The 18,121-nt window shown below is 44.1% G+C and overlaps 1 protein-coding gene across 4 annotated transcripts in view; it reads left to right on the top strand.

The window, feature by feature from the left end:
• Positions 1–18,121, top strand: part of Mrtfb (myocardin related transcription factor B) — a 156,550-nt gene that overhangs the window by 28,694 nt on the left and 109,735 nt on the right. The gene's annotated exons all lie outside the window — the stretch shown is intronic.

An 18,121-nucleotide genomic window follows, 5' to 3' on the forward strand; every position in this document is an offset into this window, starting at 1 on the left:
AGGCAGAGGCAGGAAGATCTCTTGTGAGTTTGAGGCCAGCCTGGTCTACAGAGTGAGTTCCAAAACAAAACAAAACAAAACAACAAAAAAGGATTCTTAGGGAAATGGTGTTGGACAGGAAGGATAAGCTCAATGAATTGAATTCAGAGGATGCTACCAACTCCCTACCTCTGTGTTTTCTGTTCTCACCCTCTTCAGTTTGTTGTTGTGAGGATGCACACGAGCCTTCAGTTTCCCACATGATGTTGCCATCCATCGTGGCCTTGCTCCATGCTGCTGCTTTTCAGGGCTTCTGTGGAGCTTTCAGACACATCCTGTATTTGTCCATTTCTGATATCAAGGACCACTGAACCTTTTCCTTCTGTGTTACACACATTGGCCAAATGGCTGCAGACACAGCCTCTTTTAGTATCCAGCCCAGCAAGACTGCAATAACGTGAATGCTGGCATTGAAATAGAAATAAGGGAATAATGGTTTTAGAGACAAGTTCCCCCATGGAACTTTGTGGGGTCTGCTGCAGTCCTAGATGACTAGGATACCCCAGGAAATAAGTTTTGCCTGGTTTCTGGCTGCTGAGGGCATCAATACTCAAGTGAATGTAGGCTGACAGGATAAACATGAGAATCACATGATAAGACTATATTACACTATAGTCTCCCTAGTTGAGAAAGAGCACTTTTGATTCCCTGAGTATTCTTGACCCAGAACGCAAAAGCTCACAGAAGACAAACTGCAAATGAATGTTGATATGATGCCGAGTGGGAAAGGTGGTGTGAGAGCCTGCGTTGAAAATCTGCAGTGAGGCTGAGCATGGGCTGTTCAGCTGGGCAGGATCTAGGAAGACCAAGTGTCTGGCCTGACTACATTTCCTTTTTTCCCCCTTCTTACCAGGGAGCCAGGGTATAGTGGGATGTGTGAGTCTGTTCATCCGAAAGGGCCCTAGCTGTGAGCTCTTAAGCCTCATTATTTGAAGGGCTTTCAGCTTGTAAACCACAAAGTGTGGGGAAGAGTCAGGACCCAGCAGTGTATCCTCTAATCCACTTGAGAGGCAAAAACAGGTAGATCTCTGTGAGTTCCAACCTAGCCAGGGCTACATAACCAGACCTTGCCTATAAATCAGTCAATCAACCACTCAGAGGCCTATAACCAGACTCTGTCTCAGAACAAACAAACTAACAAATAAATAAATCAGGACCCCAAACTGAGTATTGTTTTAATTTGCACATTGTTATTTTTAATAATGTTAGAAATAAGTTTGAGATTGCAAAGATGGAGCCCACCATTCCAGAGTGTCTTGACAAGGCTGAAGTTTTCTCTTGATCAAAAGGGCGTGCTGCTCATAAAGCAGAGGGGAGAGCACACGCAGGCAGAAAATGCACTTGGTTTTCATTCTGACTTGGGTGCTGAGTGCATCTTTTCCCATGGGTGGGTACTGCTGACCTCATAATCTTTTGAAATTGTCTAGTTTTTCGTTTGTTTGGTTTGAAAGGACAAAGTAGAAACTGTAATGGAACATGCCACTGACTCAGGTGCATTTGCACCTCTGCCTGGCTATACAACTTTATGAGAACTTGGAGCTTCAGGGTGCCATCAGTGTTGAGCTGACAGTTAGGCCTAGAGAGAACAGATGGAAAGAAAGAAGCCATCTTTTCTTTTCATGTGAAATTAGAAATGTAATATCGCAGAAGTTTAGTAAGCATTCCCAAACAGCTTCAGAATGACACACGTGACTGTCTACTTCTGCAGTTATAGCACTTATGTGGCTGAGGCAGGAGGACTGTGAATTCTAAGCCACCCCCCTGGGCTATATGGTGAGGTTCCATCTCAAGAAATCAAATACTAAAGGAAGAAAACTTGAGCCCATTTTTTTCTTTGTGTAGCTTATTGAGTTAGTAAAGCAGTCTCCTTTGCTTGCTTCATGTTGTGTTCTAATCAACTCGGAGAGCCCTTCCCTGGTCTCTCTCTCTAGGGACTTCCCTGTCATCTATAAAAGGTCAGTTTCAGAAACAAATGATGTTTACTTTAAAAATAAAATGCCATGATGTATATTTGTTTTTGCGGGTCAGGATCTGAACATAGTTAGGCAGTTAGATATATTGTCCATCAGATGTGAGATACTGCCCTTTTGTTAATGGATTCTCTAGTTATTTATTTGAAGAAGGAGATTGCATTGTTCATAATAAAGTTAGTTTTAGAGAGGTTGTTAGGGAAGTCAAATGCTGTCATTCTGTCTCTTCACACTTAGGAACAAAAGCAAATGATTGTGAAGTGTTTTAGTGGGTTGAACCTTAATGTAGTGCTTTCCTTCTTCAGTATTACAAGGAGTGCTTTGCCCAGTTGCCATGGAAACAGATTTAAATTATTGAAAATTATGATGTAGAATTTGATACTGATCTGTGTAAGATAGATACTGGGTACAAGGATTTTAATACTATCCCACCAGCTACTTCAGGAACAGGTGTTGGCTGCACTTGTCATCATGGGTACAAAAAAAGTTCCTGGCCTCAGGAGTTGAGATTCTCCTGGAGAGGGCAAGCAGGCAGATGGGCAAGGTAGCAGGTACAGAGTGTCATTCCTGCTGCTGGAGGACTGCTGCCAGAAAGTCAGGAATGTCACACTGACAGGTAAGGTAAAGATGGTGTTCCCTGCAAGGAAGCAGCCAATATGGGTTGAAAAGAGAGGGAAAGTTCATCCAAGTCCATTCTTTTAAATTACAGCCTTATCCACATAGCTAGAAAGTATTGGTGGGATTTTAAATATCTGAATTTATGGACTAGATCAGCCTGCCAGTGGGCCACTTGACCATGGACCTCAACTGTTTGACTTGTAGGTCTCCTAGGACTGCTCTGTGGCATTTCCTAAGCACCGTGTGGATTGTCCAGTCACTGCTCAGATAGCTGCTGGAAGGTGTTTTTTAATGGGTTAGCTCACTGTAGTACTACAAACAGTGCTAGAGATTGTTTATAGTTGGCTGTTGAATGCCTGCCTTGTGCTAAGTGCTGGCCTTGGATTCAGTAAGGGGAGTAGACGTTGCTTCCAGTTGAGAATGAACATGGACAAATATGAGACAAGGCTGGATATCAGAGTGTAGTATGACCATGCATGTAAGTGTTCATTTTGCTGATGGAGGCAGCACAGTTGCCCATGTGACTTGTGCTGTTTTCAAGGAAACCTTGGCATGGTCGCCAGGGAAGACTGGGAACGGAAATGGCAGACTGAGGTGAAAGCAAACTTTTCTCTTCCTGTGTGGTGGGCATGCCAGCTGGGGGTGGGGGGCAGTTGTACTCCTGGCATGCTGGGGGGGCTGGTCATCCACAGTCCACCACTGCAGAGGGCAGCTGCATACCTAAAAAAGGGGGACTCAACACAGCCTTTTCTGACAGTGGTTTTCATCAGAGTTGAGGCAGAGAATAGGGGTGAGTATAGTTGGGACCAATGATGGTAATGTATTGTTCTCCAACAAGCAGTTCAAAAATACATGTCAAATGACTGTCTTGTGGCAGCTGCTGTGCTGAATTAGGAATAGAAGCACAGGTGAGAAGGCATGGTCTCTTTACCTAAGTGGCTTCCAGCCCTACAGGTGAAAGGAAGGGGTATACAAGCAAGTGTGTAGGACACACCAGGTAGATGCAACAGAAGAACGTAGAGAGAGCAGGGTTCAGATGCAAGATCCCCAAGGAGAGCACTTTGAGAGCCTTGTAGGGAATTCTAGAAGACCTATTGAGCATCCTCTAGAACAGCTTCCTGTGTTCTCCAAGTGTCCAGTCCCAGAGGACAGGACACTGACCTCATTCCAGATATTGACTGCCATTGCCTTCTTTACCTGCCACCGCCTCTGCTGGGCCCTTTTGCTTGGGCAACAGTGATGACTGGTTCTTCCAGGTCTGGAGCATTCAGCAGTTGAGCTGCTTTCCATCAGGCGTCTGTTTTAGTGCAGGGTTACATGCCTCAAAGAGCTCTGCATTTGCGACAGCTGCTGGGCCTAATTCTAGAGGCAGTGGAGGAGCAGGGTTGGTATGAGCTGAGCAGCTTCCAGGAGACCGAATAATGGATAGTTTTACATGAATATTGCTTTTTCATAGGCATTCTCTGCCACATATTTTAGAGATATTTACAGATGAAATTGTAGTGTTTAGGAAAGATTACAGTGAGAACTTGAGGTTGTTCAAGTTCAGTTAACAGCCCTGACAGGATTTCCAAGTGTGTGGCAGTGATGTACTGCTGCACACATGGATATTAGCACTAGGGGATAGGCCAGGTGTCTTCTTGGCCCTGCACCTGTTAGCTGGAGTGAGGCTGTGGGAGCTGGCTACTTGGTAACCTGCTTGCTCTCTCTGTATAAGGCAGAGAAAATATATTTAAAGCCTATACCTCAAGGATGTTACCTTTCTTTCTACTCAAATTCAGGATCTTAGGTGCATTTTATCCTTATTTTTAAAGTTGGATATGGTTGTTTTTGTTTTTGTTTTTTAAGAAACACTATTACTGGAGTTAAAATCTGAAAAGCTGTCGAGCAGTGAGTTTGGTCCATGTGTGTTTATGTTTTGATCAAAGCAGTTTCATGACAATTGCAGCAAATATGCCAACAAAGAAAACCTTTCTGTTATCGGCCCTATCAAGAATACTGCCTCAGTATTTGACACATTTATAGGTAAGAGTATTATTGTCTCATTTCCAGGAAGAAAATGTGAACCCTTCTATATAGCAATCTAAAAGTTGTATAATCCTTTTAAAGTTTTGTACTAAATTTCTGTTTTGTAGTTTCTCTTTCTATTCCTGGCTTGAAATTGCTCTTTAAAAGGACGTGTAACCTGACTAAAGGATTACATGTCTATCTTCATTGTCTGTTAGTATTCTCTTTACAAACACAATTCTTGGAGCTAGAGAGATGGTTCAGTGGTTGAAAGCACTGACTACTCTTGCAGCAGATTCAGGTTCAGTTCTCAGCACTGACATGGCAGCTCACACCTGTCTGTAACTCCAAGATCTGACACCCTCACCAGACTTACATGCAGGCAAAACACCAATAAAATAAAAATATATAAAAAACACAATTATTTTTATTCAGGAAGCTAAAAAGGCAGCCTGTTCTAGAGGAGACTGGAGCATGGTTCCTTCATGTCCATACTCTAAACTGAATGCTTTTCCTTGCCTGTTAATGCAAGGACACAGTTTCTGTGAATGAAAAAGAAAAAAACTGAACAACACCTACCACTTAGTCACAGACAGATTGTCTTCTAGTTGCTAAACAAACAGATGCACTCAGGTTATGGTATTAAGGTGCTTTGTACATGTGTGGTCAGAACATCAAATGTCGACGTGAGTTGTATGAGGAAGAAAGGTAAGATGGGAACAAACCCATGGTCAAATGAGAAGTCAGAATTGATGCATTCAGCTGCCACACTGCCATCACTGTGGGGCTGTCACTTTGAAAAATTGTTCATGGAAACACAGAGCTGTCAAGTTGCACAGAAGGATTCGGATGTTTTACAGTTCTTTTTCTTTAAATGTTTTTGTCATGGTTCTTTGGACTAGAAAGAAGACAAACAACAAATAGTGTTCAGCAATTTTGCTTTCAAAATATTCAGCACTGTGGAGTTGACTTGGGCAGCCATTTAATAAGTTAAAAAATCTAGACCTGCCTACTCTCCGCATCTGCTCTAGTGAGTCCAGTTTGTTGTGACCTGTGCTACCTCACACATGTCCTTGTCTGAGATGGCCAGGTTCTAGAACAGCCAGTCATGAGAGTTCAGAAGGTATCAGGAGATGTGGGCTTCTGTTCCTGCTCTGTCACAAGTTGTGACAGATGACAAATCATGTCTGGGCCTCTGCTTCTCTGTTTATACTCAGGGGAGCTAAACCCTGCCTTAGGAGTGCTGTGACTTATGGTAGGTACATGTAGCATTGTATCTTCACTGTGTAAAGTTGGCATGCAGGCTTGAGACTCCTCCATCAATCCAGCAGGTCACCACACTTGCAAATGCCCTGTCTTCCTGCCTTCCTCCTCACTGCCCTGCATCCCATCAGCTGTTGTGTTTTTCAGGATGCTTTATATTATGCCCCCGCCCTTCCTCTAGCATGTCATATCACCTTTGTGCATCTCCTGTCCCTTTCCACCTGGTTCCAACCCTTTCTCTCATCTGCTCTTCCAGCCCATCCAGTTCCAGGCTCTTGGTCTTAGACTGATCCCATCATGAACATTTCCTCATTCAAAAATCATTGCTCTGCTCTGGCTTTTAAAATCTGTGAGCTTGTCCTGCCGCATCCATCCTACTTTATTAACTGTCCCTATGTGTACTCTGGTGTCATCACAGTTGCTGTAAGCATCTTGTGTTTTTCTACTTCCTTAACATTTTTATTCTTTATGTGGGTGTTGTATGCATGTGTGAGCATATGTATGTGGTGTGCCTGCCTGCGTGCGTGCGTGCGTGCATGTGTAGGCTAGAATCTGACTTCAGGGGTCTTAATCTGTCATTCTCCAGTACATTTTTTTGAGATTGGAAATGGGTCTTCCAGTTCTGCTAGACTGGCTGGCTGGCCAGTGAGCCCTTGGGGTCCACCCCCAGCCCCACAGGTTACAGATGTGTGTCAACATGCCCAGCTTTTGTATGGATGCTGGGAATCTAAATTCAGGTCCTCATGTAAGCACTTAAGCTACTGAGACATCTATTTCCCAAACCCAGCTTCTTTATTTCTTTTTGTAAAATATTTCTCCATGATACCATAAAATTAATCAAGAAGCAAGAGTGGCGTTAGAATAACTGAGTAGAGCCCTGCAGAGGGGGCAGAGATAGGGAAGAGGTACCTTAGAAACAAAGAGCACTGGGAGCCAGGAGGTAAGGGCAGGTAGATAGATACTAACCATGCAGGGCTTTGAGTCAGAGAGAGGAAGTGTTAAGTGATCACCACAAATAGCCTTTGCTTTCAGTAGGGTAGAAGCCAAATTCATTAGCCAGAAGAGTGAGTTCTGGTACTAGGGGCATGAAAAAACGTGGAAAAGCCCCATTTACTGTTGGTGGGGGCTCAACTAGAAGTGTGTACAAGATTTTCTGAGCAGGTATAGAGAATCAATTTGCTGGGCTGGAGGGATAGCTCAGCCATTAAAGGCTAGGTTCACAAGCCAAAATATAAGAGAATCAAGTTGTAGTTCATTGGCATGGCTTTGTGGTGGAGTCATTAACTTTTTCAGTTCAGTGTTTGCCTTTGCGGATCTGATAGGAGAACCCAGAGTTGGGCTTTGGTACATGGTTACTTCATTCTCTCTACCACCACACCAGCTTCTAGACCTGGTAAGGATGTGAGTGAACGTGGAGAGGGCTGTTTGCCTGAGAGGAAGGAAAGCTGAGGCTTCAGAGAGGTTCTGTCTGCCTTCACTCTGCATTCCCTTCCGTCATGCCTCTGTCCTTGATTCACACTCATCCATGACTCCATGCACTCTCACTCCCACCATCATGGGTGTCGGTGTGTGTACCCAGATCCTGTTCTCACCAGCCCTGCATACTGGGGGCAACAGTGTGCAGTGGGTTACCTTGGAGAGGAGGGACAGGTAGAAACAGCCTTGCTAGAGGGAAACACCAGATGGGATATCCAGGCTGGGATAGCCATTCTCAGCTGCTGTCCAAGGCTCTCCTTGTACATGGTTGCCTTCCCCTCTTGCCTCTTCAAGAGTATAGCTCATCTTTCTGCCCTGCCAATTCTTCCCTGCTCGGTTGGGTGCTTTTACTCCACTGGCAGCCTAGTTTTAGCTCAGCACTGTGTGGTTGCTTTGCAGGAAGAGTCTAGAATCTCCATTCTCATCTCTCTTGGACTGGTAAAGTAGGCTCACAGCTACTGCTCCAAGGTTGCTTCATTGCCTCGACTGCACCAGAGTGTCCCTGCCTCCAGGACTTGCATGGACCACTCTTTCTCCATGTCTGTAGTTTGTTCCTCACCACATTCAGATCTCTCTTCAAGATTAATCTCTCCTTGATTAAGCACTCTTAGTCCCCACTAAGGGCTCTGCTGGTTTGTTTTTTTTTCATACCCTGACGATCACTGTTTGACAGCATACCCTTGCTGATTGATATGGTACAGGAGGGCAGAGATTTCTGTCTTTATTCTTAATGATGCATTTTCTGTGCATCTATTGCAGAACTTGGCACATGACAGATGGTTATAAACATTAGTTGAGTCAAAGTGCCCATAACCAAATAAGTGACAAAAGGAATTAGGGGGAGGTAGCAAACAGTCAGGGGGAAAGGATGTGCTCACCCTAAAACCTTCGAGTTGAGGGTGGCAGAGGCATGTGGTGAGTTGTTTGCAAGGGAGATTGAAGTGCAGAGGACAGGAAGGTTCTTGTTGTTGAGGAAGTCTAGCTTCAGGGGCTGGGTGATTAGGACTCTACCTCCTGGCATGATGGCAAAGCTGGAGGTCAGGCCCAGGAACACTGGGTAATTTAGAAGGGATCAGGTCACCAGTGACTCTTGACAAGAATGGAAAGTGGTGGTGATTTTACAGAGGAGTGGCTGTGAGGCACACCCACCCCCTGCCCGCCATGCAGATCCTCTTCCCTATGTGTGTTTAATTCCCTGTGAACTCCTCTGGCTTAGTAGATCTCTTTGTTTTGTTTTTAAGAATAAGAAATATATTTCGAGGCCGGGCTGGACCGATAGCCTCCGAAACAATACAGAGAAACCCTGTCTCGTAAAACCAAAAAAAAAAAAAAAAAATAAGAATAAGAAATATTGCAATACAGAACTATAATATGTTAAAGCTAGGTTTTCAGTCTTTTGCTCTGACAGGGGATGCCAAGGATATGTCAGTAGAGTAGTTGGTATGACTCGCTAGTTCCTTTTGGTCTTTGGGACAGAGTACCAGCATTTGCTTTTCAAACTGTCACAGGTTCAAAATACAGAGTATCGTTTATGCTACTAGGGTTGTGGTTGGAAAGTTGAACACTGCCAGAATTTTCCCATTGACATCTGAATAGCTCAAATTATGCTTTTGATAAATTTATGGTCCCAAAGTGCCCTACCAGATCATCCTACCCTACATTGTCGGCAGCACATTGCAGTGACCTCACTCGCTGCTCAGACTCTTGAACTCTCTAGATGCTTCGGGAAACAGCTGCTCCTGCTGCCGCTGTGAAGTACACAATAGTTAATGCTTTGGGACACAGGAGGACTCTCCCCACAGAAGAAAGGGTTTCAGCCTTTCACGGTCAAGTTCCTATCCGTGTTGTGTTTTAGGGTTGAAGCATCTTCCTGAACCTCAGAAGTAGAGACCAGTTTGAAGTAGGATTTCCTCTGGATAGCAGCCCTCTCCTGCCAGCACTTGTGGCCTTGGCCCACCATGCTGTGCAGGCTGTGGCCTCCTTGCCTCATTCCCACCCTCAGCTTTCTGTAGTTATTTTTTACCCTCTGCTTTGCTCGAGTCTGCTTTCTTCCTCATTTTCGTGAGTTCCCTTGGGCTGAGGAGCTCTAGTTACATTTTTAGCTCTCAGCTTTACCTTCTCAGGGAGGTTTATGTAAAGTTCCTCTTTCCATGGGTGCTGAGTTCCTCTCCCATGGGCTGTCATCCTTGGCTTCCTTAGCACAGCTTTGGTATGCTTCTATCATTATAGGCAGCGTGTCGGTATATCTCCAGCTTCCATAGCCTCCAAGGGACCATCTTGATTGTCTTGCTGTGTTTTCAGCACTTAGGATAAAAAAGTAGTTATGAACTCCCCCCAAAAGCTCTTCCCAGATACTTTTGAATGAAAGAACAATAGAGTTGTGTGTCTCTGCAGCCATGGCTATAACCAGTGTCACTGCAGCACATTTGACACAAGTACAGAAAAGATTGGTCTCATTGCTAACAACACAGTCAGATAAATGGTGTACAGCACTGGCTTGGAAAGTGACTGCACATCTCTTTCATCTTCCAGGCAGCAGCTGCATCCAGACTTAGCCCACTGAGAGTGAGGATGGGGGGCAGTGAACCCAGAAGGAGTCAGGAAGGAAATAAGTAAACCCTGTGCAGTTGGTTTTTATTGTTTTAGTTCTTTCCACAGATTATCTGAATCCCATGAGTCACTAGGATCCTGTTACCAAATTGCCAAGATTTTAAGGAACAGTTCCATAAACTTGCTCACATGGCATCCATGTGTACCATGAGGGTTTCACACTGTTTGTGCCTAGATCATGAGTACACAAGTCATCTATTCTCCCATTTGTTCAGTTTAATTAACTTAGTAAACATCCATTCTTCTGTGTAGCTTCGCGATCTTTTATTGAACCCTGCACCTGATGCATGTCAGAATACAGACTTTCTCCTGTTTTTCATTGGCACATACTAACTACATGAGGCCACAACTCTCATTATGATTTTTCCCTACATATATGTAAACCTTTTACTGCCCTCTTGACCCTCCTGCCCTTGCTATTGGCTCTTCATTTCCATATAGTTTCCCTTCTAGTTTCATGTCTTTTGGGGGGGGCAGGGGTGGGACCAGGTTTGTCTGTGTAGCCTTGGCTCTGTAGACCAGGACTTGAACTCAGAGATCCTCCTGCCTAAGCCTCCAGAGCTTGGGATTACAGATGTGGACTACCTTCCTCACTTCTGTTTTCAGTTCTAAGGAGACATTGTACTTCCCAGTAAGTCTGGAGCAGTACCTATAACAGCACTGAGCACTGGACCTGAGGCAGGCAGGTTCTGAAGTTTGCCACATGGTTCTGGGAAGTTTGGGCAACAGATGAGTTACAAAAAGTATGTAAGTTTTGCACTTTGGGGCTTTAGGATTGTCATGTAGATAAGTCTACACACTGGTGGTATGATTGTCCTGCCTCAGCATTGTTCAGCAAGTGCTTCTCTGTGACCTTAATGGCCAGAAAAATGATGAGCTTTGAGAGGCAAGAAGGCTGTTCAGCTCAACATGATTCAGTAACCTGTGTTGGTTCAAACTTCAAGATTCTGACCTTGAGTGGTTTATTTTAGGCATATTTAAGCTTAGCACAATTTGGTGAAAATGATTCTGGTGATAATTAACTCAATCCCACTTCTATCACAAAATGTACATAAATCTCCTCGAGGAACAGAGTAAGTGAAAAACAGATCAGATGTGACTACATTGAAACTTTTTAAAGTCTGTAAAGATAGGTTCTATAGATTGACTGAGAAAAATAAACTTACAATGGGGGAGTGTCCAGTGCTGGTGCTGGAAAATTCTCTAGCCACACAATAGCACAGCAGCCACCAGGCTAGAGAGCACCTCTGCTCCAGTCTTCCGGGTGGATAACAGGTTCTGCATTCCTGCCCTTGAAGGAGCCCTGTGTGTTTAACATTCCACTTCTCCTTGTACTTATCTGTGACCACAGGACCTATGTCTTCATGTCCCCAGTCACACAGCCTCAACTTAACCACTCCTTTAATCCTTCATCCTCATTGGTTTTTCTTAGTCAACTTCATTCTCCATACCCATCTTCGGAGCAGCCTCTTTCTGCCCTGAAGGTAAGCACCTTCTTGAGCTGTCACCACCCACTGGGCAGCCGCTCCCTTGTTTTTATAGTGCCCAGTCCTCCTTGCCTGTTGCCTCTGCCTTCCACCTGGAACAGTCCTTTAATTGTTCCACAGCCCCCATGTCCCTTTGTTCACCTGGGAATGTGAACAAAGTCATATATCTTTCTTTACACTTGGGGAGTAGAAATGTCTTCCAAGGAAGCACTTCTCACCCCAGCTCCAGATCTAGCATCCCATCGTGGTATTTGTTACAAGAGCGTATACTTTGCTGCTTCATGATATGTTTAAAGTTGTTGCTTCTCTGGAACCTACATTTTGGACATTCTGATCTCCTGTCTCAGGTCACTAGCACTTGGCCTATTGGGCCCTGCACTTGGTTTCTGACACGTTCTCCTTGTTAGTCAGCAGACATGATTCTAAGCATCATGCCCCAGGCTTTTCCACATTGGCACTGTTGCCATCTTTAGCTGAATGATGTGTTGTAGGCGGCCCTCATGGTAAGCCTCACTGTAGGATGTTTAGCTGTATCCCTACTACTAGATTCTAGTAACCCTGTTCCCAACTGTGACAAGAACAAATGTCTCCAAACACTGTCAAATATCCCCTGGGTGCAAGGACAATCCTTTCCAACTAAGACCCACTGACTTAGAATCAAAGCTCTGTGGTGCTCTTTATGTTTCCTCCTTAACATGCATCAATTCCCTTAATGCAGACCGCGATGAGTGCAATGGGCAGGTGGGTGGAAAGGCTGACTCCACTCTCCTGACTCGAAGTCATTTTCAAGGATTGAGGCACCACTCACATCCTTTTGCCTGTCGGACAAGGAATTCTCTCTTGCTGTGGAGTCAGTCACTGGTTATAGTACCTTCTGATTTGTTGGAAGAGACCTTAGAACTAACCAAGAAACATTGGTTAAAACAGTGTGCAGATACTAAGTAGCATTCCTCACAGTTTTAGTTTTAGAAATTATTTAATGTTTATACTGCCTGAGACTAAGTTTGTTGATGTTTTTTTAACTGTTTGTTCCTGGTGGACATCCAGCCTATAGTTGGTCTTCTAGAAGATAGTGTGAGCATCAGTGTCAGGTTTTTCACTAAAAGGGCAAAAGTGTAGTATTGGTCTGGATGGAGGGTGTGAGAATATTCTTGGTTACAGCACTTGCGTGAGTTTATAAAACTGGAACCCACAGAAGATAGAAAAAAGAAAAATAGATTTCTCCATGGGCTTGATGTCAAACAGCCTAGTTCAGAATGTTTAGAGCCATGCTCAAAAACTAACTGATAAAGCATGACATGTTGGAGACCAAGCACCAGCCAAGCTCTGACCCAGTTGGTAATTTCAGCCTCTTCCCTCTCTTCCTCTTTGTTTAAAATAGAAGGTACTTTATACCTGAAAAATGCCATGAATACAGAAAAATGTAGAGGAAAAAAATTAGCCCCTCCCCTTTGCTCCCTTTGTCTTACATTGAAAGCTAGAGCTGACATAAAATGAAAGACATACAGTGTGCCCCTCACCCTATTCCCATGCATGGCTTGCATGTATACTCCGTGCATGTTTATAGGCAGCAGCATCCTTGGCTTATAGATAGTGATCTTATAAGTGCACAGTGTGTACTTGTGAAGTACCACAGTTTGTTTCTGCACTTCTCTGTTGGGCAGCATTACTATGAACATAGTGGTATGGGTTTAAGACTGTACAGCTCTTAATTCTTTACTGTTGATCATAGTGCTGGAGATACAGCCCAGTGCCATATATATGCTAGCCAGGTCTCCACCACTGCCTCATCCCTTCACCTACTCTTTCATGGTTTGTAACTAGAAGTGTGTGGGTGTTCCTGTATGTGCAGGTGCATATGGGGGCTACACATATGTTCATGTGTGTGGAGGCCATGGGCGAACCTGTTTTCAGGGGTTGTCCACCTTCTTTTCTTGCAGCAGAGTCACAGTGACCTGGAGGCCCCCAAATAGGCTAAACTGGCTAGCCAGTGAACCCTGGGGATCCTCTTATTCCAGCCCCCTCAGGTCCAGGATTCTAAATGTACTCATCACATCTAAGTTCATTGTGGGTGGTGGGGATCAAACTGAAGTCTTGCTACTGAGATATCTCCCTAATCCCTGAGAGTCTCTTGCCTGGGCTTGGTCTTGTCAGCTTTTTCATTTTTACCAATTTGAAAAGTGCATTCCCTTGATTTCTACTACACTTGAGCATTATAGCTTCTTTTATGACTTGGGTCTTTCTTTTATATTGTTGGAGCTTTTGTACATATTTTAGATCTCTATGTATTTTGGATATATTGATGTTTCCTTTATTCAGGTGTTCTCTCCTGTGGCTTATCTTTCCAGAACGTGCGTGCTTTGCCGTGTGGCAGTTGCATACTGTAATTGTGTTTATCATCTGCACATTCATGGTAGGACTTTTTACATAGGTTTAATAGCTCCATGCTCTAAGATACACTATTCCACCCCCACAAGTTTGTCCTGCTTTTTAGTGTTAGTCTGATCCACCTGTACTTTCTTTTTGTGTGGGACATGAGATAGGGAATACGTTTCCATGAAAATATACTAGTGGCATAAGCCAACATCACTCTTGCATAGCCCATCTTTCCCCACCGATTGCTAATACCACTTTGTCATTTGTTTGAATTGCTCAACATGCATGGCCTCTCCTTGTACACTTGCCATTGCCAAGGCCTCATTTGTTCATATATTACTGGGGGCTGGTACCGTAGGAAGATTAGACTCTAGGGTGGAGTAATCAGTGAGTGCCCCAGGAAAGCTGGTGGACCTGGCACTTCAGAGGCATTGAGGGCACAGATTAGACTTGACTGTGGCATCTAGGGGATCTCTGGTGGATGTAGCTGTCATGACCTTTTAGCTGCAGCCTTGGGACTGAGAGTCTCAGATGCTGAACTTTTCCTCTCCCTGTCCCGGTTCCCAACTGTACTTCCTATCTCTGGATATCTTTCAGCTGACCCTTTTAAAACTCTGGTCCTCCTAAGAAGTCTAGAACCTGCCAGCAGGAGGATTATTGGGAGGTACCATCTTCATTTTCTTGTTCTTGCCATTTTCCTTCTTCATTCATAGGGCCTCCCCCCTCCCTCCCTCCCCTCCCTCCTTCCCCTCCTCCCTCCCTCCCCTTCCCCTCCCTCCTTATCCTCCCTCTCTTCTTTTTTTAAACTTTTAACTTAAGGCCTATTTTTTCCTCTTTACTTTGTACTGAATTAAATCAGAAAAAGAACACTATATTTAAATATCATTGTTCTTTTGAAGAAAAGCTTCAGTTTAAAATGTTTGTTTAAACTGCAGGGGGTATCTGTCAGCTGCCCTGCTTCTGCTGAGCATGGGTAACGTGACTTCTTTGGGTGTCAGAATGCATCACCATGTTCCAGATGTAACTGTCTATTTTGGAGTCTATACAAATGGGGCTACATAAATGAGAATCAACTTGGAGAAGACTGGGCTCTGTAGAAGTTATTAAGGCTATGTGGAACCCCTGCTGCTTGTGTAGTGTTTGGAAAAGTAGTAGTAAAGAAATAGGGAATGAGAAGAGAAAGCTTAAAGTCTGTTTTCTTTTCAAATTGGGAATGTCTTCATTTGCTTTACAGACTATAGAAGTACTACACAGTCACTGAAGGTCCAGCAATTCCTGATGGTGCAGAACAGCCCTGCTCGTGTGCAGTCTCTGCCCATGAGGTCTGGTGTAGCAATCAGCCACGTGTATCTGCAGCACTTGGAATGTGACAGCATAGCTGTGGAGCTTGCTTGTCTTCCAAGTCACTGTAACTTATCGTCACAGCTGGGTGTGATGACACATGTCTGTAACCCCAGCACTCTGGTGGCAGAGGCAAAAGGATCTCTGTGAGTTGAAGGCTAGCCTGGTCTACATAGTGACTTCCTGGACAGCCAGGACTAAATAACAATATCCCATCTCAAAAGAGTAATAGTGCCAGGCGTTGGTGGCGTACGCCTTTAATCCCAGCACTCGGGAGGCAGAGGCCGGTGGATCTCTGCGAGTTTGAGGCCAGGCTGGACCAACAGCCTCCAAAACAATACAGAGAAACCCTGTCTCGTAAAACCAAAAAAAAAAAAAAAAAAAAAAGAGTAATAGTAGTGATGATGATGATGATGATGATGATGATGGACAAGAGGGATGAGCAGCAACTAAGATCCCCTGACAGCTCAGCTGTCTCACTCCCAAGTGTGCTTCAGGAACACACTTCCTCTGTGCCTCTCCTTCCCTCGCTGCACCACCTCTGACTCTCTGGCATGCAGCCTGCTGTGCACACACTCCCTACCTGCCCTTGTCTTTCCCTTGCTTTCTCCATGTTCTTGTTATGTGGACAGTAGTCTATTCTGTTCACACATCAGTTGTTTTCCTTAGTTAAGCCACATTAAGGCCACTTTTAAAGTACCCAAGGACCTGTTTGTCTCCTTTTGGTCAGTTGTGGTGTTATTTCAGTGGGATAAGTTCACTGGCATTTGTTTTTAACCATCTGGTTGTTTCAGTTTATCTCTATTAATGTTTTTTTAAGCAGCTTGTTTTCTCACTTCATGTTTTGCCTTGTAGTTTGTTCAAAACTGGGGACTGTGTCTTTGCATTTGTATTTTGATAGCTGTTAGGATTTCCGTGTAGTTGCAAATAAAACCCGTCAGAATGTTTGCTTGCATTTGATGACTGTGTCACTGCTGGCTGACTTCCTAATATTCTTTTGACTGTCGTTCAGTGTGCAAGGGGGAGCCCAAGTATCACACTGCTGTGGACGCTTGCTTGTGGCCCCAGGCAGCTGCCTTAGTCTTGCTTGAGGCCCCGATGGCAAGGTGGACGTGAGGGCAGACTCCTGATAGGCGCTTGCTTCATGCATAGTTCCATTGAGACTGAACCCATTCTGCTCCAGATTCCTTCTGGATTTAAAAGGAACTGGAATTCTAACTGTTGGTTTAATGGTCACCCACCCTGGCTAAGAAAGCAGTCATGCCAGGCAAGGGGGCAGATAGGAGGTGCTCTGAGTGTAGAACACAGCTTTGGGAGTAATGAAGGCTAGCTGGCAGAATTATTTGCTAGCCAACGCCTCAGTTTTATCCAGTTAGTGATTTTTACAGCGTCCTCTGTAATTTTTCCAAAAGTACCCTGTTGCCAATCTTTTGATAAAGACTGTTTTCCTTTTAACATGGTCAAATGGCACATTGCTCAGTGCACTTATGGCAGCCCCTTGTCCTTGGGGAGTGGGTTCTGCACATTAGGTCCATGGCAGAAGGTTCATAATATGCTGAGATCATTTACAAGTCACGATTAAAGGGTTTAAATTTTCAAGTGAAAATCTTTTTCTTAAGGACTCTGATGTATTTATAGGAAATAATTAAAGCAATGCTACTCAAAAACAAAGGATGTTAACATAAAATCCAGGCTGTCTTTCCTTCTCTAAATACCTGCTTTTAGGGACTCAGCTCAGCCCTGGCACCCTGCAGAGGGGCAGCACTGACAGTGTAATGAGAAGTAAGTACTGGAACAAGGCTTACTGTACTGGTTGAAATGAAATGAAAATTCGGTGAAAAGTCTGAGCCTATGGAGATTCAATGACTAGTCTTTTCAAGTAGCTTGAGGGACACCTTGCTAAGAACTGTACGTGCTTTTCCTTAAGAAAACAAAAAGTCTTAGTTTAGCCATGTTATGTTGCCAAATATCTTGACATCTAAATGCTTGTTACTCTCTGAAGGTTGGAAAATTAAGCAAAAGTAACTAATTCCAGCTTCTGTTATTTTTAGAAATAGGCTGTATCCTAGGGTGAATATACCATCACTATGCTAAACAGACATAGAATCAAGCTGCCCTCTAAATACCCCTGTGCCCATAGATTACCAAAGCTCCAAACCTTGCCAGGGGATTTTCTATGCACAGTGGACTGTGGTTAACACAGAAACTCACAGCTTATCAGAGTGTAAAAATTAAGTATCTGTAATATGCTCAGCCCCAGATGAGACCTCTATATTACCCACCTACCCAGGCTTAGGGACCATCTCAGAAGAGGGACTGGAAAGCTTGCAAGAGCCAGAGATGAGGGAGAACTGGGTTGGAAGTCTCTTCTGGACATGACATTCTGTACCCAGGAACTCAGCAGCTGTGCCTGCACAAGACCCACACTAGAGCAAGCCAGTTAACATTCCAGGACGGAGTGGGAAGGGCTCAGGGGATTCTACCCCAGCTGCAGAGCTGTGGAAAGTTGATGGCTTTGGGGGGAGGAGAATCAGTAGGCTCTTGGTGGACTGGCCATGCTCCAGTGGATGGTCTCGCACAGGAGTGTGAGGTCAGCACATTGGACTTGGTTTGTTATTTAAAACAAAAACAAAACACAAAATACAGTGTTGGAAGGGGATAGGGACAAGGAGAAGTGGGGAATAAATATGACCGGAGTACATTGTATGACATTCTCAAAGATTTAATATATTGTATGAAAATTGATTTAGAACCGGCCCATAGTGTTTTATGGAAGTTTAAAAACCCTATTGTTATTATTCATCAGAAAATTTTTGTGTATGTGTCAGAACAGTTGGTAGGAATAAACTTTCCCTCCATTTGGAAGTTTAAAGAACAATTTAAGACAAGCTAAAAAAAAATGAGGTTTGACATGTAGTTTGAAATCTTTTTAAA

This window comes from Mesocricetus auratus, unplaced genomic scaffold (genome assembly GCF_017639785.1).
Source record: "Mesocricetus auratus isolate SY011 unplaced genomic scaffold, BCM_Maur_2.0 Super-Scaffold_100024, whole genome shotgun sequence".
Taxonomy (NCBI): Eukaryota; Metazoa; Chordata; class Mammalia; order Rodentia; family Cricetidae; genus Mesocricetus; species Mesocricetus auratus.